The sequence below is a fragment of the Cnephaeus nilssonii genome, assembly GCF_951640355.1.
Source record: "Cnephaeus nilssonii genome assembly, chromosome: 9".
Classification (NCBI taxonomy): Eukaryota; Metazoa; Chordata; class Mammalia; order Chiroptera; family Vespertilionidae; genus Cnephaeus; species Cnephaeus nilssonii.
The window spans coordinates 44,352,199-44,378,331 of record NC_137080.1 but is presented as its reverse complement, the minus strand read 5'-3'; positions in this window follow the sequence as shown (position 1 = coordinate 44,378,331).

The window sequence follows — 26,133 nt, the reverse complement described above, 5'->3', positions numbered from 1 at the left end:
ATGTGCTGCTGAAGTGAGCACGTGATAAAAACAGGAAAAGTTTTTATCAGTTATGAAAATCATGTTTTCTTTTTCCATTTCTTAGCTTAGTACTAAGTCCTATAACTCTCGTTGTGTGGAAATAGACTTTAAAGAAACACATTAAAAATAGTTTGGTGAAAGGACATACATTTAGATGGATGAAGATTTAATAAAACAAACAAACACCCTCTAACCTTCTGTTTTCCCCTTTATAAATTGATATTTGTATGTTATAAAAAATAAAAATTGAACATAGATTTAAAAGACTCTTAATCACAAGTCATTTGTAATTCTCCATAGGTTGTGTCAGATAACCTGTAGGTCCATAGATGTGCGCACTCCCACATAAGTAATGCAATTACTTATTTCAATTGTAAAAGTCAAATCAGTGATATAAAATCAGTAACAATATTACTTGTTCAAATGGTTCAGTTGAATTAGTGTTTCTCAGATCATTTCTGTCATCTCCTATCCCTTTTTCTTCACTCCCACCCCCAATCCTCAACACTTCTCATCCTGGTGACCACAAATAACTTTGAGAGTTTATGCTAAAGCCACTAGAAATTTCTGAGATTTTATTTTATTTTATTTTAAAAATATATATTTTATTGATTTATTACAGAGAGGAAGGGAGAGGGAGAGAGCCAGAAACACCGAGAAACATTGATCAGCTGCCTCCAGCACCCCCCCCCACTGGGGATGTGCCGGAAACCAAGGTACATGCCCTTGACAAGAATCGAACCTGGGACCTTTGAGTCCGCAGGCCGAGGCTCTATCCACTGAGCCAAACCAGCTAGGGCGAAATTTCTGAGATTTTAACGGAATATTTTGTATCAAAAGATTTTTTAAAAAGGGATTCATGCCTTTTAGAAGTGAGAGACTCTAGATTGTTCGGGCCTGGCTAATTTGGATATTAAAATAAATCAGATAGAGGTGAGTTATAGGCTTGCCTCCACCACTTTCTCACTTGACTTCTTGGGCCAATCTGTCTATTGCTTCAATGGTCTCATCTGTAAAGCCGGTGAGAATAAACAACAGGGTAGTTGTGAAGAGTAAACGATTTAATGCAGGTAAACTGCTTAGAATCAAGCCTGACACATATTAAGCTCTCAAACAATGCAGGGAGGAGAGTAGACGTCAGGAGAGAGAGGAGAGGGGAGAGAGGGAAAGAAGAGAATGGGAGAGAACGGGAGAGTAGAGATTGGAAGAGACACAAGTTATAAAATGAAGAGGGGGGAGGAGATGAAGAAGAGAAGAGAAATGGAGGGAAGAGAAGTGAGTTTGTGCAGAGAGGCTGGTGTGTGTGTGGAGGGGGAGGGCTCTCTGGCTCCCCCCTCCCTATTCAAACCACTCAGAGCTGGCAGTAAATTTAACACCGGGAAGGGTCCAGCTTTTTCTTTTAACATCCAAACAAGCTTTTTTTTTTTTTTTTTAAAATTATAAACCATTATAATCTTATGGGCCCAGGAGCTATACTCCAAATGCTAGCTGCCCTAGCTAAGGGTAGCTCAGTTGGTGAGAAAGTGGTCCCATACTCCAAGGTTGTGGTTTGGATCCCAGGTCAGGGCACATACAAGCAACAAGCAACGAGTGCATAAATAAGTGCGACAACAGACCGATTTCTCATCTCATCTCATCTCATCTCATCTCATCTCATCTCATCTCATCTCATCTCATCTCATCTCTCATCAATAAGTAATAAAATAAAATAACTCTAGCAACTCTGTGATTTCATTTTGAGGATATCAAGGAACAAGATAAAGGTTGCCCCCCTTTTAACATCTTTTTGCAAGGACCTTCCTCTCCCCTTGGTTTATTTCCAGTCCCGGATAAGCTCACATCCATTACAGTAAGTGAAGCCCTTTCATACTTTTGCTAAAGAGAAACTTTTCCAGATCCCTTACCAGGCTATCTTTCTATTTTGACCTCAGGCACGGATTCAATTGGTTCGCAGCGATTAAGTGAACCGGAAGAAGAATGCTCTTCGTCGGTGTTCACTAATTTTTGAAATGCTCGACGGCGCTGAGAGTGAAGAGTTTCAACAGAAAAGCGCAGCGGAGGTGAGCGCCCGTACACCTCTCCGGAGCCCAGCGGAGCGCGGAGCGCGTGGCGAGCGCTGCAATTCCTCCAGCTTCTCCTCTGGGGAAAGCTGGCTTATGCCATCACTTGCCCAGACTCTAAGGCACGGAGGCGCGTGGCGCGGGGCTCCAGGTGAGAGCTGCAGCTCAGGAGCTTTGGGGGTGCGGGTGCTGGGGTCCCAGAGCGGAGAGGGCGGTGATGGGCCGCGCCTCTTTGGTCCGAGAGAGCTCATTGACTCATCTTTTGGAGCCAGGGTTGCTATGGAGGGGCGGCTGGCCGGTGCAAAGGTCTGGGCTGCGCTGCCCCTTGGGAACCCCTAGCCCAGTGGCGGCGTCGCGTTTGGGCTCCTGCTACGGTGTCACCCAGTCCTGTAGGGCTCTCCCGGGCCACAGCTTGGCTCTCCCTAGGAACAGGGGTTTTGGGGGGCTGGGTTGGGGCAGAGATTTGGGAGCCCCCCGGTGTTTAAGTGTACAGTCCGGAGCCCTGCAGAGGAGGGAGACTAGGAAACCGCCCTCCTCCCCGCCCCCCGCCCCCCACTCCCCACCCCGCGCCCCGCTAGTCCTTGTTTAAAGTGCCTTGGCCCTGCTCTGGCGCGGAGCTGCGGCACTGGTGCAGCGTGCCCGGGCCATCTGCTGCTTCCCCAAAGGGAAGGGGGCAGAGGCGCTGGCGCCGTGGGTAAGCCAGACTTGACCCTTGGCCACCCAGGTGTGTGCTGTGAAGGGGAGCACTCACCAGAGGCGGGGCCCGCCCCATTTAGTTCCAGAAGGAGCGTGGCGCTCGCTCTGGGCGGGGTGACCTTCCTACAAAAGATGAAAGGAGCGCTTCTGTCATCTGCGATTGTAGTTTAATTCAAATGAGGTGTAACTGGTTGTAGACAGACAACTTGTTAATGCCTTTGGCTTGCAAACCATCCGAGCGGGGTCCCTTCAAAAAAAGGGACCGAGATTGGGTGGACTGAATATATGCGTGTGAACCCTTTGAAGACACTGAGTTTATTTCAAGTACAATTTGTTTTAATTGTTTAAATTTTAGCTTTTTTATGCAAGTAGGTAAAAACTAAAGCGCAAGTGATCAAAGACTATAAAAGTGATAGCGTCGAGACAGATTTTTGGTATTCACAAACAGGTTAAGAGGGCCATTTTTTATGTAGAATGGGGAACTTTTATTAAAAATATATTAGAGTCCTAGGCGGTTTATCTCAGTGGGAAGAGCGTTGGCCTGCAGATTGTAGGGTCCCAGCTTCCATCCTGGGGAAGGCCGGCTACCTCCGTTGCAGGCTTGATCCCCAGCCCACGTGGGCTCTCTCACTTTGATGTTTTTCTCTCTCTCTGTCTCTTCCTCCCTCCCTTCCACTATCTCTAAAAAATTAATGGGAAAATATCCTCAGGTGATGATTAACAACAACAAAATGTTAGATATCCAAATATCATGAGTATTCTCCACTTTTTTTTCTACACACATATGCTTTTTCATAATTCAGTATTGTAGGAAATGGCTGCAAAAACACATTTCCCATTCTTGTTTAAATTTTTTAATTTTTATTGATTTCAGAGAGGGAGAGAGAGAGAAAGAGATAGAAACATCAATGATGAGAGAGAATCATTGATCGGCTGCCTCCTACACACGCCCTACTAGATATCGATCCTGAAACCTGGGCATGTGCCCTTGACCAGAATTGAACCAGGGACCTTTCAGTTCACAGGTTGACACTCTATCCACTGAGCAAACCAGCCAGGACAACACATTTTCTATTCTTAATGTTGGCAGTATAGTAATGTTCCTGAAAGTTACTTTAAGTAGAGAACTATTTAAATTCCAATGTTCCATGGCAAGTTACATTTGAACGGGAAACACTCAATTCCAGTGATTTGTGCAGAAAGCCTCAAGTGGAAATGTCTTATGTGACAGGAGATACAGTGAAGACAGATGCAATAGCAGATGGCTTTACATAAAAACATAGTGAAGGTCAAAGATGGTTTGTAATCCTTAAAAAAAAAATTCCCTGACAACAGGCAGAAAGATGAGCTTTCATACTTGACACTGAGCAGTTGATTCCTGAATTATCACCTTAAGGTAAATGGAGACATGACCAGGTCAGGTTTAAGCTCACTTGAGTGCATTGGACCATAGCAGAACACATCTGTGAGCAACAAAATGCTTTCAGGTATGCTACAAGTCAATTCAATGAGAAATGAGTCAATGGAGGATGTCACATTTTATAAGCTTATTTGTGCTATTCAGAAAGCTGAAGAAAGAAATGCCTTAGCAACCAAGAAGATGTAGAGAAAAGAAAATACATTAGGTGATACACACACACACACACACACACACACACACACACACACACAAACACCCACCCACACACACGCGCATGCTTTTTTGATTATTTAAAGCTAACATGCTGAAATGTGGTCTCAGAGAACTGGCTTTGCCAGTTACAGGGGTTTGTACATATACTGTGCCCTATTTTGTTTCCAAAATCAATTTGTTTATTATTGCCTTGAATTGGTAGTTTGGGACTTCATGGTATTCACATTGGTCAATATTCTCCTCCTAAAGTGAGAAAAAATAGCTTTGCCTTGAGGTTTCCTTGACAGCACTCATTTAATTAAATCTCCATTATCTATTTAATCTTTACAACAACCTATTTTACAGGGAAGGAAATAAGGTTTACATTGCACAGCTAGCTAGAAATATTTCCAAGATTAATTCCTAAGCCTGTTGACTCCACAGCCTCACTCTCAAAATGCTGCTATATGTCCTCTTTAAAACATTGTCATCTGATATAGGAAGTGTTCAGAAATTCAGTTTGCATTCTTTACAGCTAGATCCAGTTTTAAAGGACAAAGATGAGCTGAGCTGAAAAATCAATGGATTCTGAGACTTTTTCAGCTGAATCAGAGGTAGAGTTCATTTTGGCTTGTTAGGTACTTGAAATTATTGGAATTCTGGTAACTCTCTATAAGGCTGAGTTCAGGTCAGTATAGCCTGGCTTGATCTTATTAAACACAATGATATGTATATAAGGGTGAGTCTAGAATGACCCACCTGTGGTCCTAACAATCCTAGAATGAAAGGTATGACAGTTGGATTCTGTTGCCAGAGAATCACCCAATTGCCAAACTAGGACCTAAAACATTTCCCAGTCTCCTAGCCTTCTTTGGGACTGATCACCTGTGGTATAGTTCAGTTAAGTTTTAAACTTTTTTCTCTCATGCAGCAGACTGGATTCCTGGGAGTCTGGGCCAGGCAAGGTACAGGGTGGTATTGGGTTGGCCTAAAACTGCTCTGCTGATGGTAGAGCTGAGGGTAATCAGGAAGAGAGAAATACAAAGGCAAAATCACAATGGAATACCAGGCACATTATCATGTGGAAAGAGCCAGGCTGTGGTAGAATCCCAGTCCATACCAGGCAGCAGAATGAAACCAAATTAGAATAAGAAGGTTGAGATAGAATGAAAGGGGGTGGAGAAGGAGTGAGACCTTGAGCAGCTAGAACCTGGTATTTAAAAAATAAAGTTAAATTTCTTTTTAAATAGGTAATATGCTCACCTGTTCAAAGATAACTGTATAAATAAATTTATATTTAGGAGTATTAATTCATTATCTCATTTCTATACACTCCATCTACCCAGAGGCAATGACCAGAGAGAGCTTTGTTATGAAACTCCCTGGAACGAGTTCCTTCCAAGATCTGTACCTAATTTTGTATTCTTTTTTTAAAAGTGGTCCCCCCTCACCCCAAATCCTATGAGTGTCAGAACCTACAAAATCTGGATCTGTACTTTGTAACCACCTGTTTTAGTATCACAGTGTTTCTTTTTGTCAGTATAAACACTCAGGAACGGATATATATAAAATTATCTATCCTGGTGGTCTTTCCAGAACAGTCTAAAGGAAGCTTCCTTGTTTCTATTTTCATTTACTGCTGCATAGTCTTCTATTGTGTAGACATACATAGATTAACCAATTTCTCTCTTGGTAGATATTTGGGTTGTTTTCTATAAAGAAAGCTTCAACGAATAACTTGTGCTAGGTGATTTTGTAGGTGGGGTGCAGGTATTTTCAGGTGTCATTGCTCTGACTGCAGTGGGGAGGTGGTTAGTGAAAACTCTGAGCTGGCCACAGGAGTGTCAGAACCAGACCAACCTCCAGGAGATGGACTACTGACTGACTGCGCTTGCTCTCTGTGGTTGCAGATCTCAGAGTCTTTAGCTCTTGACCATATTCTGCAACAGGGAGATGAAAATGGAGCCTCTATCCCATTCTTTTTGTTCTTTTGGAAAACTGGTGAAGAATACACGGGAGACCTTAGCTGTAGAACTTTACTTCTCCATGGCTGGCAACATGGAAATCCGAATGTTAGCCTAACATGGAAAATGTGTGCTGTGTGCAGAGGCATTTGAACTTTTAAAGTCCTCTTCTATCAACACTAGCATCAAATTTTGATTTCCTTATGATGTGTATTATTATTATTTTTTTAAAAAATATATTTTATTGTTTTTTTTTTACAGAGAGGGAGAGGGAGAGATAGTTAGAAACATCAATGAGAGAGAAATATCGATCAGCTGCCTCCTGCACACCCCCTACTGGGGATGTGCCCGCAACCAAGGTACATGCCCTTGACCGGAATCGAACCCGGGACCCCTCAGTCCACAGGCCGACGCTCTATCCACTGAGCCAAACCGGTTAGGGCGATGTGTATTATTTAAAAGTACTTTATCTAAACCCATTTTTGGGATTATGATTCAGACGTGTAACTGGATGACTGGAGTGTGGGCCTATGGTAAGTAGCAGGTACAGAGCATAACTTGCACCAGCTGTAAAATAGTGCCGAGCACTCCAATAGGGAAACAAATGAATGCAAATGAGATGCACTTGGCCATGGAACAGAGATGAAAATGACATTCACTTGTAAATGAGTTTTCTGTGTTTGATGTAAATAGAATGGCATGTATTTTGTAGGAAGACCTCTGTGACCTTAGGATAGTTGTTGAATTCATTACATGGGGCTGCACGTGTTTCTGACATTTTGTCATTATTAGTGTATCTCATGATCTAACAATCTCTAGGTTTTTAATTTATTTAGAAGCATTTCCATGATTTTCTGGAAATGGTCTAAGAGTTAAGGTGAGCTGCTCATCACTGAGAGAGTAAATGTCCCGGAATAAAACTTGAATTTGTCACCTTGTACTCAGAGAAGGGCATGGCTAATCAGATGGAGCTCAGGAGCAAGAGGAAGGAGATAAACTTCTCAGCTTTCCTTTTATTGTTAGACATGGTCCCAGCCTAGAGATTTGCTCATACATTAGACTTTGGTGATTGGTATGCACAGAGTTTTCCTTTCTGAGCCTTATTCATCTTTCAACCCCCATTTAAAACTTCCTCTCTTCTTGGTAGCCTTCCCTGAGTGTCCCAGTCCAAGGTGGTCTTTTCCTTCTCTGAATTTCCACAGCAGATGGTTCATGATACTTATTTTGTTAAATTGCATATATTGGGCATGGATTATGTCATTTTCCTTTAAAATATCTCAGGTATAAAGCTTTAGACATAAGTATTCAACAAGTATTCCAGAATTAATTGATTAAACACTCTGAGTTTCTCATTCTTCTGAACTCTCTGATGAAGCACTAAGAGCCTGTTACGTGCCAGGCATTGTACTGACTAGGGACACAGGATAGTTAAGATGGCCTCAAGCTGCTCATGGCCCAGTGCAAGAGGCAAACAGAGGAACAAAATTGATAACATGATGTGCTAGGTATAATGATGGAAATAAGTACAGAAGGATACCTCCTCAGTCAGAGAGAGAAGAGGATGAGGGCGGGGAAGGAGTTAAATAGAAAAAAAAAAGACTTCCCAGAGGAGGTGATACCTGTGCCGAGTCTTAAAAAATAGGTAGGAATCACCTAGGTCTAGGGTAAAGAGATGGAAGGACATTTCCAAGAGACAGGATAGAATGAATGAAGAGACTGAGTGGAGAAGCAGCATGGATGTATGTGAGAAGTTCCAGGCAGTGCAGTGTTGCTTGGGGGCAGAGTGTCAGTCAGGCAGGAGGTATTGCTGAGATGAGGGTCCATCTCTGAGGTGGGGTGCAGGTATTTTCAGGTGGCGCAGTGGTTAAGAGGGCTTTAGAGCTAGGTATCCTGGCTCTGCATCATTCTAGCCGTGGGAACTTGGTCAAATGACTTAACCTCTATACACATCAGTCTCCTCATCTGTACAATGGGAACGACAACAGCATTACATTTAAAGTCTTCTTGAGAGAGTTAATTTAAGTAATCTTTACAAAGTGCTTAGCACAAGGCAAACATGCACAGCATGTTGGCTAAATGTTTCTGAGAGACTGGGGAGTTGTGCAGGGACCATAAAAGGGGGGGCACTGGAAGGTGTAAGCTGGCATCCATGGATAGTTTGCATGGCAAGAGGACTGGTTTTTTGGAGGCAGGGAGATCAGTTAGGAGGCAGTGCATTTCAGCATTTCCGCTGACAGATGATGAGGGACAGTGGTACTAGGGATGGAGAGGAGAGGATAGAGTTAAATATCTGTCAGGTAACTTTGACAGGATTTTGTGAGTAGGAGTGTGAGAGAATGAGGAGTCAAGTGTATTAATGATAAGATAGTTACAAAGTGTTCAGTACTATCACACTGTGTCAGTGGGCTATTGGCAAATGCACTTTAGGTCATGGGGGGCGGGTTCTATTTTGTTGATAAATATGGCCTAAAAAGGGGTGGGGGAGACTGATGCATTTAAATACAGGCTGTCCCAAAAAACATATGCACACTTTAACAGCTGGTAGCTCAATTTTGAAAATGAAATGTATTTTAATAAACACTGCCTTTATAATTCATCAAAGTTTGTAGATACATTTTTTGGGGACACCCTATATATAAATAACAAAAATGTCTGTTATATCCTTACAGAAACAAAACTCAGGTAAAATAAAAGAAGGATAATTATATAACAGAAGGTAATAGCAATATACAAATAACTCATTAATATTTATGAGAAAGCTCTGTGATTTTAGTAACTAAATGGCAAATAAAAAGAATTAACCAAGTTGCTGGTAAACAAAGATGTGCAAACATGTTCCTTCTCATAGAAATCAAAGATATGCACATTAAGATATCCTTAAATATAAATATAAAAATTAGATTAAAATGTAAGAAAATGCTGGTAATGTTCTGAAATTAATATACTTGTGCTCAGAACTCCTATTTCTAAGGACTTATTCCCGAGAAACAATTTAGCAGCTATATGCACATGGTTTTTCATTGCAGCATTAAATCCTATGGAAAAAAAAAAAAAAGGAAACTAACTTCAAAATTAAGGTATGGCTTTTATTTAGGGAGCATCAATATTATGGCATACTATGAAGTAATGTTAAAATATTAAAATAAAGGAGTAGAAAACTCTATGAAAATAGTAAATAAGGAAAGCTGAATAAAAATAATTGTCTATTATGATTACAGATACTAAAGAATATGTATTTGTTTAGATAAAGACTGGTAAGTAATCAGAGGGAAGGCGGGGTGAGGGTGTAGAGGAGAGAGATTAACCGGGGAACTTACATGCATAGTCCATGGACACAGACAATAGTGTGGTGAAGGCCTGGGGGTAGGTGGGTGTGGGATGGAGGGGGTCAATGGGGGAAAAAAAAGGGGGACATCAGTAATACTTTCAACAATAAAGATAAATTAATAAAAAAAGACTGGAAAGTAATATGCAAAACATGAAAGTAGTTGTGCTGGGCTTATGCATGTTTTCATGTGTACTACATTGCCCTTTTTTGATTTTAATTAAGCAAGTCTAATTCCAAGATTATTTAGTAATTGTTAACATTTTGCTGTTTTTCATTGCTGAAGTATTTTAAGGTACATTATAGTGTCATGACATATTACCCTTAATAGTTTAAAATCAAGAATATTTTCCTCCGTAACCGTAGTCTCATAGTCACACGAAGCCAAGTTAACAATTCCTTAATATCTAGTACCCAGCCCACATTCGTATTTTTCCCAATTTACACGTTCTTTTAAAAAATGAAATAATTTGATAACTCTGCCTGGTCCAGTGCAATTGTTCACTGCCGGGTGGAGAGTGACTGGTGCCATGGCCGGGAACGTTCCCAGGATGGCCTGCGAGTGATGGGCCATCAGCCCTCTGGGCCTCTTGCATGGGGCCCTAGGAGGAGGACAGCTGGCTCAGAGATGGTCGGCTCCATCTGCAAGTAGAGCTGCCTCTTTTTTCCTGCCCTCTGCTCCTGGGAGTGGGGGCACAGGCTCTTAGACCCTTGGAGCCAGCTGGCAGGGAGGAGTGGGAAACCAGCCAGCAGGTCTGAGCTCCGGGTGGGGAACTTTGGCTCGTTGTCTTTGTCAAGCCAGCTGTGGAAGGTCCTGAGATTTCACACAACCCTCCCTACCCTGTTCGGTGCTGCCAGCTCCTGAACCACCTGGCTGAGTTGCTGGTTTACCTTCTCTATGGTTTGTGCAGAGAACTGCCTCTTTTCATTAGCTGGATCTTCTGAATTAAATCAGGCCTTTGAAAAATCGATGATGAGGGATATGACTACCTAATAAAGTTATTAAGGCTGTCCTGTAATTTCTGTAAAGACCAGACCAAACCAACCGAACCAAACCAAACCAAACCAAACCAAACCAAACCAAACCAAACCAAACCAACGGAGAACATTTACTCTGCAAGTGTTCCAGAACTCCCCAAGTTATAAAGAATGATAAAATGAGCCTCCTGATGTTTTACCAATCTCATGTCATTTGCTTTTGCTTAAGTATTTTAAGTTTCAAGCATTATGTCAATTTTCCTCTTAATATCTTACACCTGGAAGAATTGAGAGTTATTCCCTAATATCATCTAATATCCAGTCTATGTTGGAATTTCTCCAGTCATCTTAAAAATGTCTTTTTACAGTTAAATTTGTTTGGGTTGGGGTCTAAACAGAATGCTTTGACTCATGTTTCTAAAGTCCTTTCGCATTTGTAATGTTCCTTCTCCTTCCACCCTCTCCACCCCTAATCACTTTCATTTGTTCCTTATAATTTCCCACATTCTGAATCTGCCTTTTGCCTGACTGTGCCCCCACTTCGCTATTTAACACATTCCTCTGCACCCCCCCCTCATGTTTTCTGCAAATCAGTAGTTACATCTAAAGGAATGATTAGACCATGGTTCAGTGTTTTTATTTGGGAAAGGAGGCAAGAATACTTTCTAGGTGATGTTACATACTTCTGATTGTATCATATCATGAGGCATGCCATGTGTGCATGTTCCACTTTTGATGATTGTTAAGATTGATTATTGGATTCAGGTATAGTCATTATCTTGCCAACTAGTGTTTTTTGACAGCCATAGATGTAACTTGCTTAGACCCATTCTTTCATTAGGTGTGCAAAATACTATTTCTCTAATTCTGCCATTCCTCTGCATTTGTTATTTCTTTTGTTACCTTTCAGTCAGGTCACTGTGGTTAATTCAGCCAGTTCACTTCCCCTTCCCCTATGAGTGAGCTATGGCTAAATTCCTGGCATTGCTCTGACCAGGCTGTTCTACTTCTGATGCTGCTTTGAGAAATAGCCTGGAACCAGGGTTTCAGAGGGAGATTTCTCCCTTCCTTTGCTGTTAACTTTTGAGGTAATGACAATTATAAACAGTGTCAGCTTTATGCCCTGGCAGTTTTGATAATGGTGTGGTATGATTTGAGAGAGCTGAAAGGTCGGCCTGATGAAAATATTTTCTTCTTTTCCTGCTATATAGTGTCTGACACCTCCAACAGTGGTAATCTCCCTTAAGGGCCTTGTGCAGACCAGTGAATTGTGGCCAGGTTAAGGTATGATGTTATCTGGATGCAAGGCGGAGAGGAACAAGGACCAGCACATTAATGAACACATTAGCAGGAATTTATCTTATTGTTAGCTGCTTCCCACCTGTTGTCTCCATTGTTGGGTCTGGAACTGGTAGCTGGGAATGGAACAAGGGGTTATTAACTTGGATGAGGGAAGGAGGCTTTCATGGGTATAGATGATGTGCATGTAGGAAGCGGTTATAGGGTTAAGCCTCGGACTGACCTGCTGGCAAAGTCACAAACAAGTCCCAAGCTTGGAAGGGCACAGTCCTCTAAGCATAATTAAGCTTGATCCTGTAACTGATCCCTAGATCTTTCCTGGGTAGCTAGTGGGCTGTGGGAGGGGTAGCAAGTGCTGCCAAAACAAGTGAAACTTACAAGAACATTGTCGATTGCCTTGTTTGTCCCTGATTATAAATAAAGCCTCAGCTTTGCAGTCTGGATCGGTTCTGTAGCCTCAGCCAGGCATAGAAAGATCCACCCAGGCTCCCAGCTTCATGAATCTATTTCTGCGTCTTGTTTTCTTTATTTCTATTATTTTCTCAATCCCTGGCCGCCTCCATTTAGAACCGATTCGTTCATTTCTCTTTTCGCGCGGGAAGCGGAAAAAGGAGATCCCCACCATGTCTGGCCCCCGCCGCATCAGGCCCCCGCATGTGCATATCTAGGGCTTTGTTCAGGTTTTTATTTTTTAAAAATTTCTCTCTTTTTATTTACTTTTATTTTTATTTTTTGCTCACCCCAGTGACCAGACATTACACACATCCAACATCATGCCTAGCTATTGGAATATTATTGATATATTCCCTATGCTGTACTTTACACCCCCATGACTATTCTGTAACAACCAATCTGCACTTCTTAATCCCTTTACCTTTTTTATGCACCTTAACCTCCCTCCCATCTGGCACTTGGTTCAGGTTTTTATACGGGGATCTTTAAGAATAGAGACTGTTGAGGGGGTAGAAGGCACAGGAAGAAAAATGTTGAAAGTCATGAGAAAACAAAGAATGCTCTATACTTTTGTTGAGGTGACTCTACTGAGCTCTCAAAGTAGCCTAGAAAGTAAAAACAGGACTCTGTTTCCTTTTCTTTACTATCATGGTGGCTGGGAAGCATGAAACAGTGGGATTCTAGGTTCGAGGGGTGTTTTCCTTATAGGTCAGCATTAATAAAGAACAATAAGTCAGAAAGCAGAAATTAAACAAGATGGAGGGCTTGAAAGAATAAGTGAGAAATGGGACAAATCAATTTTTCAAAAGGTGAAAAATGCCAGGTTGATGTCGTGTGCATAGAAGAAAGTTTGGTTTGGCCGTTTAGAGAAACAGGCCATTTTCCCTTTCCACCTACTCAACAACCAGTTCTAATAAGGAAGTTTCAGTATTTTTATCTTTTATAATTGCAGAAACAGTAGCCCATTTATTTCTAATAATGTTGCTGAAAAATACCAGTAATTATATAATGACTGCAGAAATCACATTTTTAAGTAAATGAAGAGGGAAATAATTTTTTCTTATTATATGTCCCCAATTTATATGTAATTACCAGCAATGAAAGAACCTTCCTGGTATGCCTAATAACCACCTTTTGTCCTTGCATGAAAAGTCGAGGTTTTTTTTATTCAGGGTTTTGTTCTGCTCAGCTTATTTGTGGCTAGTTGGGGAGATAGAGGCAGCTGTTTTATGACATGTCTCACAGGCCTTCCTCAGACCAGAGAGTGTATTGCTCTGGAAACCAGCTGGCCATGTTCATCGCCTGTCAGACCCAGTGCAAGCAAACTGAATTCAGACTAACCAGTGGATATCTGCCAGTACAGGGAGAAGTGGCTCTTGATCAAAAAACATGGTCACTTTAAGCCAACAATTTCTAATTACCTGCAACTCTTCTGATTGGTAGGTAATAACACATGATATATAAACATGTATGTTTTTCCCCATTAACTTTGGCTTATTGGTTATTTCCTTTTTTTTATGAACCATCCTTTGAAAAAAAGGCAGGAAATTCAAACAGCTTTCTCTTCCTTTTTAGTGATGGTGTCAGGTGGTTATACATCTACTGTTTATGCATTGCAATAGCAGTAATATAATAATTTTTCTTTTACTTCCATAAACTTTTGGTCTTTTCTATTTTTATAGCTTTATTATCTTTCTATAACTAAATAGTTACTATTCTTTTTTTTTTTAATTTAGTAGGTTTGGTTATCATATACCATAGGGTCTTCATTAAATTCTTTCTAATATTTTCTAAACTTTCACATGAAAAAATATTGATATGTGGAATAATACAGACTACAATATCTTTGTATATGCATGTGTAGAATTACTTATCACAATAGAAAGAATGTGTACATATGTTGTAAAGTTTTACATTCATTCATTTGTGGGTTCTTTTGTTCATTCATTCACTCATTCATGAAACCTGTGTTGAGTGTGGGCACTGTACAGTCATAAAAGCTGCAAAGATGGGTGGTTCAAAGATCACATTGGCTGCTGAGTGGAGAAAGTATCGTGGAGCAAGGCAAGCATGGAATCAGAAAGGCTATCTGGGAGTTGTTAAGGAGAAGACCCAGGCAGGTAAACAAGGATTTCAAAGTCCCATTGGAGTGCGAAAGGAGGAGAGACTAACCAATGTGTAACATAGTGATAATGCTGATTTATTTTCAGAGCAAGATGAGGGAGATATTCATTTGTTCTGCTTGTGTGAGATGTCAGGACAAATGGATCCCAGGAATGGAGTGTGCCTGTATAGACAGTGCTTGGGAGCCAGGATAAGCACACATACTCCTGATTTAGCATGAAATGAGTAGGTGACCCAGAGAGAGGAGCCTTAGCTCCACTTGGTCTCTTGTTACCTTGGACACATCATGATGTCACTGAGCCATCTCATCACTGGAGCAGGGGTAGGACTGGGTTTACAGAAGGGAAGATGAATGGGGCTGATGCGGCTGCAGGGAAACTGAGGCATGGACTGATGTTTACTAATGCTGCCACCTCGGCTTAGAATGCTTTCTATTTCCTCAGTGTGGAGAGAGGTCCAGCTCAAATGTTATATTTTTGGTAAAGTCTTCCTAGATTTTTTTTTGCAATAATAATTGTTCTTACTGCATTTTGTACATATCAATATTATCATATTTATAACACATTTAAATCTTTGTTTATGAACCTGTCATCTTTATTAAAATGTGAGCTCTGCTAGGACTGAAGCTATACATCATTTTTTTTATCTATCTGTAGTGCCACTCATTGCAACAGAAAGACAGTAGGCAATTAATACATATTTTAAGAATGAAATTAATGAATCAGTATGTGGTTGTTCTGGCAAATGTTTTTTCTACTGGGTGATAACCCTTTTTGTTTTTGTTATTTCGTTCATTTAACAAATAATAATAATAATAGCAAGCAGTGTTCCAGACACTGTCCTAAGCTCTTTATACTAGTATTAACTAGTTTGATCCTCATAATTATCCTGAGTTAGGTAATACTATTATTCTCCACTTTGCTGATGATAAAACATAGTAAGGCATAAATTTATATTTGTTCCCAGTCGTCATTCATTCAAAAATGTTTTAGAGCCCTGGCCTGTGTGCTCAGTGGTTGGAGTGTCGGCCCACACACCAGAGTCTTGGGTTCAATTCCCGGTAAATGGCACATGCCTGGGTTGCAGGTTTGAACCCTGGTCCCAGTCAGGGCATGTGCACCTGGAGTCTGCAGGGGTGAGGACAGTTAGGGCTGTGTAAGTCAAGGCAAGGATAGCGACTTTAGTTCTAACTGTGGTAGGAAGCAATTCGAATGTTTTAGGCAGGGTGTTGTTGTTTTAAAAAGATCATGTTGGCTGCTGGGAGGAGAAGGTACTGTGGAGTGAGGCAAGAGTGGAATCAGATAGGCTATCTGGGAAGAGAAGGGAGCATTTCAAGGGAGAGATGATGCTGGCTTGAACTCTAGTGTTAGCAGCGGAGGTGGTGACAAGTGGTTGGATGCTGGCGTATGTTTTGAAGACAGGGTCAAAAACAGGGTCAAAGCACTTGCTGATGGACTTCATGTTGGAGGTGAAGAGAGATGAATTAATGTTAACCTTTAGATTTTAAGTGTGCAAACTGGGGTGGTTGGTGCTGTGACTGAGATGGAGAAGGACTGAGGAGGAGCAGCTGGGTAAATGGGGAAGCAGGAGCTCTTCATGATTATGATTTTTCCTGAAGAGCTTAGCAACAGTAGAAGATTAAGTGAATGAGAGTGAATGGATTATATTAGTTCAGTCTTTGCAAAGGGAGTTGAGGAGTTGCATGGGGAAGGAGTTTGTATGGGTCATGTACTTGGAGAAGAAGTAAGAGTTGAGGGGTCTCAGCACGATGCAATCAAGAGTGCATGTGTGTTGAGGTTGGGTGAAGCTTGAAGGATAAGGGGGGCGGGTATTGAGTTTGAGATTTTAGATGTGGAACTTTTCTGGGTGCTGATAAGATCCAAGATATGGTCATGGATGTGGACTGCTGAACTACAATGGAGGTAACATCTTCAGGGTTTAAAATGTTAAGGAAATGTGTTTCTGTTGGAAACATATTTTTTTCCCAAGAAAATGATATTGAAGTCCCAAAGAATGATGAAAGGACCCAAGGCAGAGGAAAGAAAGTAAACAGGTGCCAATATCATGGGAGGAAATATCTGGAGGTTGGCAGATGACCCTCATAGGAGATTTAGAGGGCGGTACAGAGGCATGGCATAGCTTTCAAAGACTTGTTCAGAAGTGGAGTTGTCTGAATGCTGGAGAGGGCAGGAGAATGCTGTACCCAGATCTTTTGGAAGAGCCAAGTGATTCTTATTAAAAAAAAAAAAAAAAAAAAAAAAAAGAGCCCTCAAGGGTGCTGAGTCCTGGGATAGTGGGAGGCCTAGGTTTCAGTTAATTCTAGAGGCACAGGGAGCACTCTGTGAAAGGTTCAGGGTGCAGGAGGACTTGCTGATGAAGGAATGTGGCTTAAGGATTGCGATGTAGAAGGGCAGCAGGGGAAGTGTTAGAGAGGTGGTAAGACTGCAGGAAGAGATGGGGAGAGGATCGATTACCAGAGAGACTTGCAGTTGGGACAGTAATAAAAGTCACACAATTTCTGCATAAGATTATAAAACTTGGAAACCAAGTTGTTTGCTACAACCTGTTAATATTAAAATCTTAGTTCCACACCACAGATTACTTATTAAATTACCTTTCTAATTTATCAGAAACACCATAACCAACATACCCAATTAACATACCAGTAATGGGACAAAGCGACTTTTGTCCCCCCAATGAAATGCTCTTAGGATGACCCAACGGCAACCATGTAGTACTCCTGCCCCAAATGTTTAATCTGAATCTAATCATGAGGAACGGGCCAATTTAAACTGAGGGGCATTTTTCAAAAACAGTTGGCTTAGATTCTTCCTAAATGTCAATGTCATGAAGGGCTAAAAACTGAAGAACTGTTTTAGATGAAAAGACATTAAAAACAGTTAAATGACTGAACAATTAAATACAATGTGTGATCCTTGATTGGATTCTAAATTGGAAACAAACACATATACACACAAAATCTCCAAAACCCAGTTTTAAGGGACATTATTGGGACAATTAGAGAAATCTGAATATGATTATATATAAGATAGTAGTGTTGGGTTAATGTTTAATTATCTAAGTTTGTTAATTGTATTAAGGTTATAAAGGAGAATGTTCTTTTTTAGGAGATGTATACTAAAGTGTATAGGTGTGAAGATTTTAGGAGTGAAGTGTTATGCAGTTGACTCTTAAATGGTTTATCAATACCTATAATATCTATACTTTATATCTCTATAAAATATATCAATATTTATCTTTCCTTTTTTAAAAATTTATTGATTTTTTACAGAGAGGAAGGGAGAGGGATAGAGAGTTAGAAACATCGATGAGAGAGAAACATTGATCAGCTGCCTCCTGCACACTCCCCACTGGGGATGTGCCTGCAACCAAGGTACATGCCCTTGACCAGAATCGAACCTGGGACCCTTCAGTCCGCAGGCCAACGCTCTATCCACTGAGCCAAACCGGTTAGGGCAATATTTATCTTTCTATCTCTATATTTAGAGAGAGAGAAAGCAAATCTTAAAATTGACAGATAAGGGCCAGCTGGTATAGCTCAGTGGTTGAGCATCAACCTATGAACTAGGAAGTCATTGGTTCGATTCCCAGTCAGGTTGCCTGCTCAATCCGTGCAGGAGGCAGCCGATCAATGATCCCCTCTCATCATTGATGTTTCTATCTCTCTCTCCCTCTCCCTTCCTCTCTGAAATCAATAAAAATATATTTAAAATATTTGACAGATAAAGCAAATGCTCTAAATTTACAGACTGGACTTTAAGATGTGATCAAGGTGAAAAATGTTTCAATAATTACATTAAGTAAAAAATTGTTAAGTAATATTTAAACAAAAATTATTTTAAGAATTATATTAAAACCAAGCATAGAGCAATATCAATCTCTCAGGGTTGGTATAGTCCTTGGCCAGATAAATGACCAGTCATCATGACCATCTTAATAACACAAAATAGCTTATTTTACATCCTGGAAGTCATCCAAAAAGACTGTGAAGCAAAGATAATTTATTATTTAGGCAAATCAGTGCTAATTGATGATTTCAAAATACTTCATTGAGAAGGTAAAAGAGAGTTTTTTTTTTTTTTAAAAAGTGGACATTTTTCTTTCCTTCCATACATCTCTACTATTCATAGTATCTCTGGGATAGAAGTCCACTGGCAATGTGACGTAATTAATGCTACAGGATACATTATCCTGGCTCCTCACTTTTTTTTTTTCCATTCTTGCAAAGTGGAATAGCCACTAATTCACAAACTGTATGCTCTATTTCCGCTCTTAACAAGAGGAGAGAGTGTTCCAGAGGCAGTTGGTGCAGTGTGTGGCTACAGTGTTTAATCTTACCAGTTTCAATGCTTCTGGCAAGGAAAAGGTCTTTGTGGTCCAGAAGCATTTGGTGTGTCTCATTTCTTTTCTATGTTAGAAAGCATTTTACTAATTTGAGTTGTGCTATGGAAATTTCTGAGAAGTTGTAGCAGTTTTACTGCTCCATGCAATCCCTATATCTCATCAGATCACACTACACCATCTTGTTAGGAAAAAGGATGATGGGGAAAGACCAAGAGGGCCAGGCTGAAAGATGAAACCACCAAATAGCTTTACAGAGATGTCAGTTGAGCACACACACAGAAGCATTAGACAATGGAAGTGGCATTCTAAACAACATGTCTTTTTTCCCCTGGTACACACGGAAAATGCTTGTATTAATTGACAGCAGAAAGAAGGTGAAAGAATACAATGCACAGTAACTCATGTTAAAGCTTACAGGTAAAAGACTGGATTCTTGTGTGAAATAAATGGCTTCCCACTTAATAAACTGGAGTTGTTCCAAGGACATCTTTTTATTTATGGAGCAGGTGCAGATGAAGTTTTGAGAAACTTGTGCAGTGTTTTTTAAAAATAAAACATTTAATTAGCAAGCTTGAAAACAGTGAAGCACTTGAAGTGGGAATAAAACAATTATTTTATATTAAACAGTGCAAATCCAATTTGTGAATACAACTGCATTGAAAAGCTTTAAAAATATTAATAAATTGCTGTGGGCTTTAAAAAAGAAGTTTTAATTTTCTTTCAAGGTTTTTCCTTGAGACAAGTTCTAAACCAGAAAAGATGTTCAAATGAATGCAAAAAAGTATATTCTTTTCCAAGGTTTGAAAGCTGATTTAAAAGAAACAAGATGAAAAGGAGTTAGAATATTTATAAGCATTAAAAAAATATACATCTCTATATGTAGATTTTTTTTGTTAAGGTTCTTTTGAATTGCAGTTGCTATCATGACTCTTTAGTAACTTGTTCTTGGGATTTAAACACAATTAAAAAATAATATAATATTAAAGATACATGTTGTTTCCCAAGGGACTAAAGCATAAGAAGATCTGTGAAAATTATGTAATAATAAATAATCTTGAGAAAGATACCATTTCAAGATAAGAAAGTTTCCGGGAAAGGTTTAAGCATTCTTTACATTAAAATTTCCATAAAGCAATCCTTCCTGGTTGTCAAAGGTTAAGGTGACAACATGTGCTGTTGGTCATATCACATCTTGTTCTGTTTGCTGGGTTCTCAGGTATTGGCTCTTGAGTGATTCTGGTCAGGTTAGGTGCCCTGCAAAACATGGTGGGTCAGCTTCATGATGACAGCCAGGTTTTTTTGACAGAGTATCTAGAATTGACAGGCCACCAGAGTTCCTTTCCTTTGTGTCTCCTGTTTTTTTAAAAAATAATGCAAGGCAGCTGATTGATGTTTCTCTCTCATCAATGTTTCTAACTCTCTATCCCTCTCCCTTCCTCTCTGTAAAAAAATCAATTAAAAAAATTGTTTCCTAAAAAAAAAAAAATGCAGCAGATAAAACTCACTAAACACCTCCCCAGATAGTCTTCCTGCACAGGGAGGGGAGTGGGGGTGCTAATGAGATTAAAGAAAAACTTGATTCCTTTCTCCTTCCTGACAAAGGAGAAGTGATCCTGAAGGTACCAGAGGAAAATGAAAGGTACATAGGATGCTGTTTCCCAAGGCACTTAGAGAAACAGTGGTCACTTTTACATAATCCTGGGTATTCCACAAATCTTTTTAACAACCATTCTCACTCCTTATATTATCAAATAGGTTAAAAACAGATGGTTGAATAAGAGATAATGCTCTGGCCTGGCCTGCATGGCTCAGTGGTTGAGCATCGACTTATGAACCAGGAGGTCACAGTTCGATTCCCAGTCAGGGCACATGCCTGGGTTGAAGGCTCCAGTGTGGGGTGCGCAGGAGGCAGTGGATCAATGATTCTCTCTCATCATTGATATTTCTATCTCTCCCTTCCTCTCTGAAATCAATAAAAAATATTAAAAAAAATTCCTGGGTTTAAAAAAAAAAAAAAAGAGAGAATGCTCTGATTTTCATTTTAAGAAAACTAAGAATCTTGATTCCATATGCCTAATTTTCCATGTTTTGAAATGATAATACCTGGACTCTGAGTATATTAATTTGTTTTTTGTTTAGAAAGAGAAAACAAATGACCATCAAGAAGAAAAAACAAGGCAATGAATAGAAAATAGAGAAACTGAACAGCTTAATACATAGCACATTAAGCACTCTGTGCTATTAAATTGTGTTAGTTAATGCTTACACTTAAAAAGTGGCCCATTTTCTCAAACGCATGCTGCTATTACTCCTCTAAACGAATTCCTTATTAAGCTGCTCAGTTTCAATTTCCTTGTATTTCACGTGGGGTTTAAGTCTTTTGATCTTTCTGTAGCCTTTAGCCTTTTGATCCCTTGCTTCTCTTCAACCTGTTTGCTTCATTATTTAGCCTTCTTAATTCTCACCCTTTTCCTGTACTCTCAATCAACCTTTCATCTTTTTAGATGTCCTAGCACATCTCATTTTTCTCCCTAAACTCATCGATCAGAACGTCAAACCTCAGGGAAGGTAGGGGATGATGGGAGTAAGGGGGAGAGATCAACCAAAGGACTTATATGCATGCATATAAGCCTAATCAATGGACACAGGCAACAGCCGGGAAAGGGCATGAATGGGGGGGGGGTTGGAGGGTAGTGGGGGAATAAGGACACATATGTAATACCTTAATCAATAAAGAAATTAAAAAATATATTGAATGAAACCACAAAGATGAAGGCTAATTTCAGTTTACCTAAAAATATCAAAATATTTACCTTTTCTTTCAGTATATCATCATGGGTTATGCAAAGCAAATATTGTCTGTTCACTGTTTCATGTATTATTGTTAAGTCCTTGCTAGGATATTATTCACCATGTTGAGGAACCATAGAGAATTTTAGATATTATAGCAACTCTTAACCAGAAATTAAAAGAGAGGTTTTTTTCTTGGACCCTCCATCAGCAGAACTTCATTTACTAAAGTTTGAGAATGTGATGGAGGTCTTTAAGTGGTATCCAGCAGAATATTTTATTTTTTTAATTCTTTATTGTTTGAAGTATTACATATGTCTCCTTTTCCCCCCATTGACCTCTCCCCAGCCGTTCCCACCCCTCAGCACAGGCCCTCAACCCCCAAGTGTCTGTCTCAATTGGTTATGCTTATATGCATGTATATAAGTCCTTTGGTTGATCTCTTACCCTCTCCTCCCCCACCTTCCCTCTGAGGTTGGATGGTCTGTTTGATGCTTCTCTGTCTCTGGATCTATTTTTGTTCATCAGTTTATGGTGTTCATTGTATTCCCAAATGAGTGAGATCATGTGATAGTTATCTTTCTCCGACTGGCTTATTTTGCTTAGCAAATGCTTTCAGGTCCATCCATGCTGTTACAAATAGTAAGAGTTCCTTCCTTTTTTACAGCAGTGAAGTATTCCATTGTGTAGATGTACCAGTTTTTTAATCCATTCATCTGCTGATGGGCACTTAGGCTGTTTCCAAATCTTAGCTATTGTAAATTGTGCTGCTATGAACATAGGGGTATATGTATCTTCTCTGATTGGTGTTTCTTATCAGGCAGAAATTAAAAAATTTTTAATTGATTTTATTTATTTTTTAAAGCTTTATTGTTGAAAGTATTAAATATGTCCCCTTTCCCCCCTTTGACACCTTCTAGCCCATCCGTGCCCCTTGCCCCAGGCCTTCATCACCCTATTATCTGTGTCCATGGGTTATGCCTGCTTGTTGTAATTGTATATGCTTTTCATGATGAAATAAAGCACTTTTCATTTAAACTATAGCTTTAAACAAATAGCCCAGTATTTGCCAATGTGCAATCAGATTTTCTCATGTCAAAATGTGTACCTTTGTTGATTATTCCAGTTCCCTATCCATGTTGTTGTTAACTTCAGATTTCTATTTCATTTCATCCCTTCGAATAACTACTTTTTCTCATTATTTTCTGCTATTGAAGCCAATGTTGCACAGAAAAGTTGATTTGTTAATTAATTTAATCGCCTCTTCTCATAATGGCGGGGTAAGATTGGCGGAGAAAGCTTGTTATCAATCCGTACTACTGGTAAGCAGTAATTACAGATAATGACACCTTTGTCTTGGCACATTCTGAAGACTGTCTTGAAATCCTCCTCGCTGAATTAGCAAATAGACAGTTATGTTGAATTCTCCTCTGGTTTCTTCCCATAACTCATCCCCTACTCTCCCCACAATGAAACAAAATTGCAGCTTGTTAGGTGGAAGCTCATTTGAAGTCTCAATTTTCTTGAGTATTGAGCTCTCGTAGGGAAGTGCCAGGTGCTCAGTCGTGGCCACAGCACTTGCCTTTGGCTTAAGGTTCAGATTCAACTGGCATCCTACAAGTCTTTGATTTCCCTTTTGCTTGAAGAGGCAGCGGTTGTCTTGACAGCAGAGCTAAAACCCTGTCCTTGTACTTTGATGCATATTGTGGTACAATCTAATAATCAAAGTCATTTGTCAAGAAACAGGGTGTTCACACTTTTCTCTGAAGAGATTGGACTAAACAGCAGATTTTATGGGGATGTAAGCCAGAAATGGTAGCCACACCACTTTAGAAATGTGCCTGGAATGCAGAGTCCAGAATAGGTTTTAACCAAGTCTGTATCTTTATATGAGTGGCTCTCAACCAGGGACAGGGGACATTTGGAAATGTCTGGTGATAGTTGTGATTTTCATGACTAGAGAGGAAAGGTGCTATTGGCATCTAGTAGGTGGAGGTCAGGGGTGCCGCTAAACATCCTACAATGTGTAGGACAGTCCTCCACAATAAAGAATGATCTGGCCCAAAATGTCAGTAGAGCCAAGGTTGAGAAACCCTGCTTTACGTGATCATGAAAGGCTTTGTGGCATATGTGATCCTCTCCCTCCTCAACAGTTAATTATTATTATTGTTATTTAAGATATTTATTAATTAAATTGATTGGGGTGACATTGGTCAACATGAACATACTGGTATAGGTTTCAGATGTGAATTTTTATGTCACAAGATCTGTATATTGCACCATGTGCCTATGCCCAAAGTCAAATCTTCTCCTGTCACCTTACATTAGGACCTCCTTTTCTCCTCACCCCCTTCCCTCTGGCAACCACCACACTGCTGTTTGTGGTCATGAATTTCAGTTTTATATCCCACACTAGTGTCCCGTTGCAGGAAAAATCCTGCAATAGGGTTTCCTGCTGCACTCTACCCCGCCCTGCCTGCTCTCCTCCCTTGTCCCCCGCCCCTCCTTCTCCGCCAGCCCCCCTGCTTTTCGCCCGCCCGCTCTTCTTCCTTCTCCCCCGGCCCTGCCTCCGCTCCTCCCTTCTCCCCCGCCCCGCCTTCTCCGCCAGCCTGCCTGCTTTTCCCTTCTCCCCCAGCCCCGCCTCCGCTCCTCCCTTCTCCTCCCCCCGGCTTGCTTGCTTCTCCGCAGCTTTGCTCCCTTCTGCAGCTTTTGGCTTCTTTCTATGCTGTCTTGATATGCAAATTAGCCGCCATCTTTGTTGGGGTAATTTGCATACTCGTCCTGATTGGCTGGTGGGCATGGCTTGGCCGGTGGGCGTGGCTTGAGCGGAGCAAAGGTGCGGTCAATTTCCATATTTGTCTATTATTAGGTAGGATATGAGTGAAATCATATAGTTCTTAGCTTTTTCTGAACAGTTAATTATTTTTATGGTTTTGGCAATAGTTGATTCAGTAGGAAAATTGGAATTGCAAACCAAGTGAAATTTCTAGACCATGTTATGGGGACTTCTTATGGACAAGAGATAAAGAATAAAACCCCTTTTTAAAATTAAAGTAGAAATTTGTTTATTTTTCTACTGTTAAAGATGTATAATAGAAGTAATATGCTAGACTCTAATATGCTTCAGTGTCATCAGCAGATTCCTTAATAGAACCACATTCTCTCACCAGCAGGGAGAAATTACATGCTCTATGAATGTTGCAATCAGATATTTGGAAAAAGGTTGCTTGTATCTTTCACTTCTTGAGATTAGACTCCATTTTGGGAAAACCCTAATGTTGTAGTCTTGTATGATTCCAAACCCAGTCTAATTTTGAACAACTTAGAGAGGTTCAGATATAAATTCGTCTCATGACAATAGAGTTTGTTTGAATAGACACAGTCTCTAAGGGCCCCTTGGACTAAGGTGGATCTGGAGCTGTGGATTAGGATCTTCTTGGAACTGAGAGTTGCCATCCTTTGTAATATATTTTGCTTAACAAAGAAGCTTATTCTTGTCACTTAACAGCCTGGCATGTGAAAATAGGGTGACATACTTAAAAATATTTCTATATCTCCATAGAGAAACTTAAAGAACAATGGTAACTCTATCAAGAAGACATTTCTAACAAGTTGAGCTCCCTTTTTTTGAGAGATGGTGCATGTTCTTTCTCTCTTTGGACATTTTCTGTCAGAGGCTGTATGACCACATGTGGATATTATTATTTATTGCACTGAGTTGAAAATCACGTTAGATAATTTCCGAAGTCCTTTTTAACCCCAAGGTTCTCTGATTCAATGGTTCTGTGAGTTTATCCTTAAGAACTTACAGTTGTGTAGATTTTCAATCCCCAACTGCCCATTCATCTCTGTAAGTTCTTCCTAATTTGGTTTCATCTATTGCTGTCTCCATAATCCCCCAAATGAAACATCTGCTCATATCTACCCTCCCCCTTGCACATGCCATGCTCTTTCAGTCTCCCACTCCTGGAATGTTTTCTGTTCTTCCTTCAAGGCTTAGTTCCTTTCATGAAGCTCTTGTCTATTGTTCTAGCCTAAACTGATTGTTTCCTTTTCTTATTTCTCCCACATTTGTAATATGCATTATAGAACATGGGGAAACATATCAATGTTTTCATAAAAGTGGAAGTACTAGCAGAGGATAAATGAATTTCTACTGTAACTTCTATGGTTTCTATGTTATTTTTTATGAAGGAGTTCCTCACCTCTTCATAATTCATAACGGTAAGACTATTTAGCACTTAATTTTTTAAGTCTTTCATAAATTCTTGCCTCTTTAACTAGTCTCTAAGTTTTCTGGAGCCATGCAGTTGCTTTGGTTCTCTTTTGTGCCTTTACAGTGCTGGGGTCATGGTAAGCAGGCGATAAATGACTGCTAAATTAAATGAAGGACAGCAGAACCAGGTGACCTGGTAAGCATGATATGCCAGTGATTCCACAGAATAG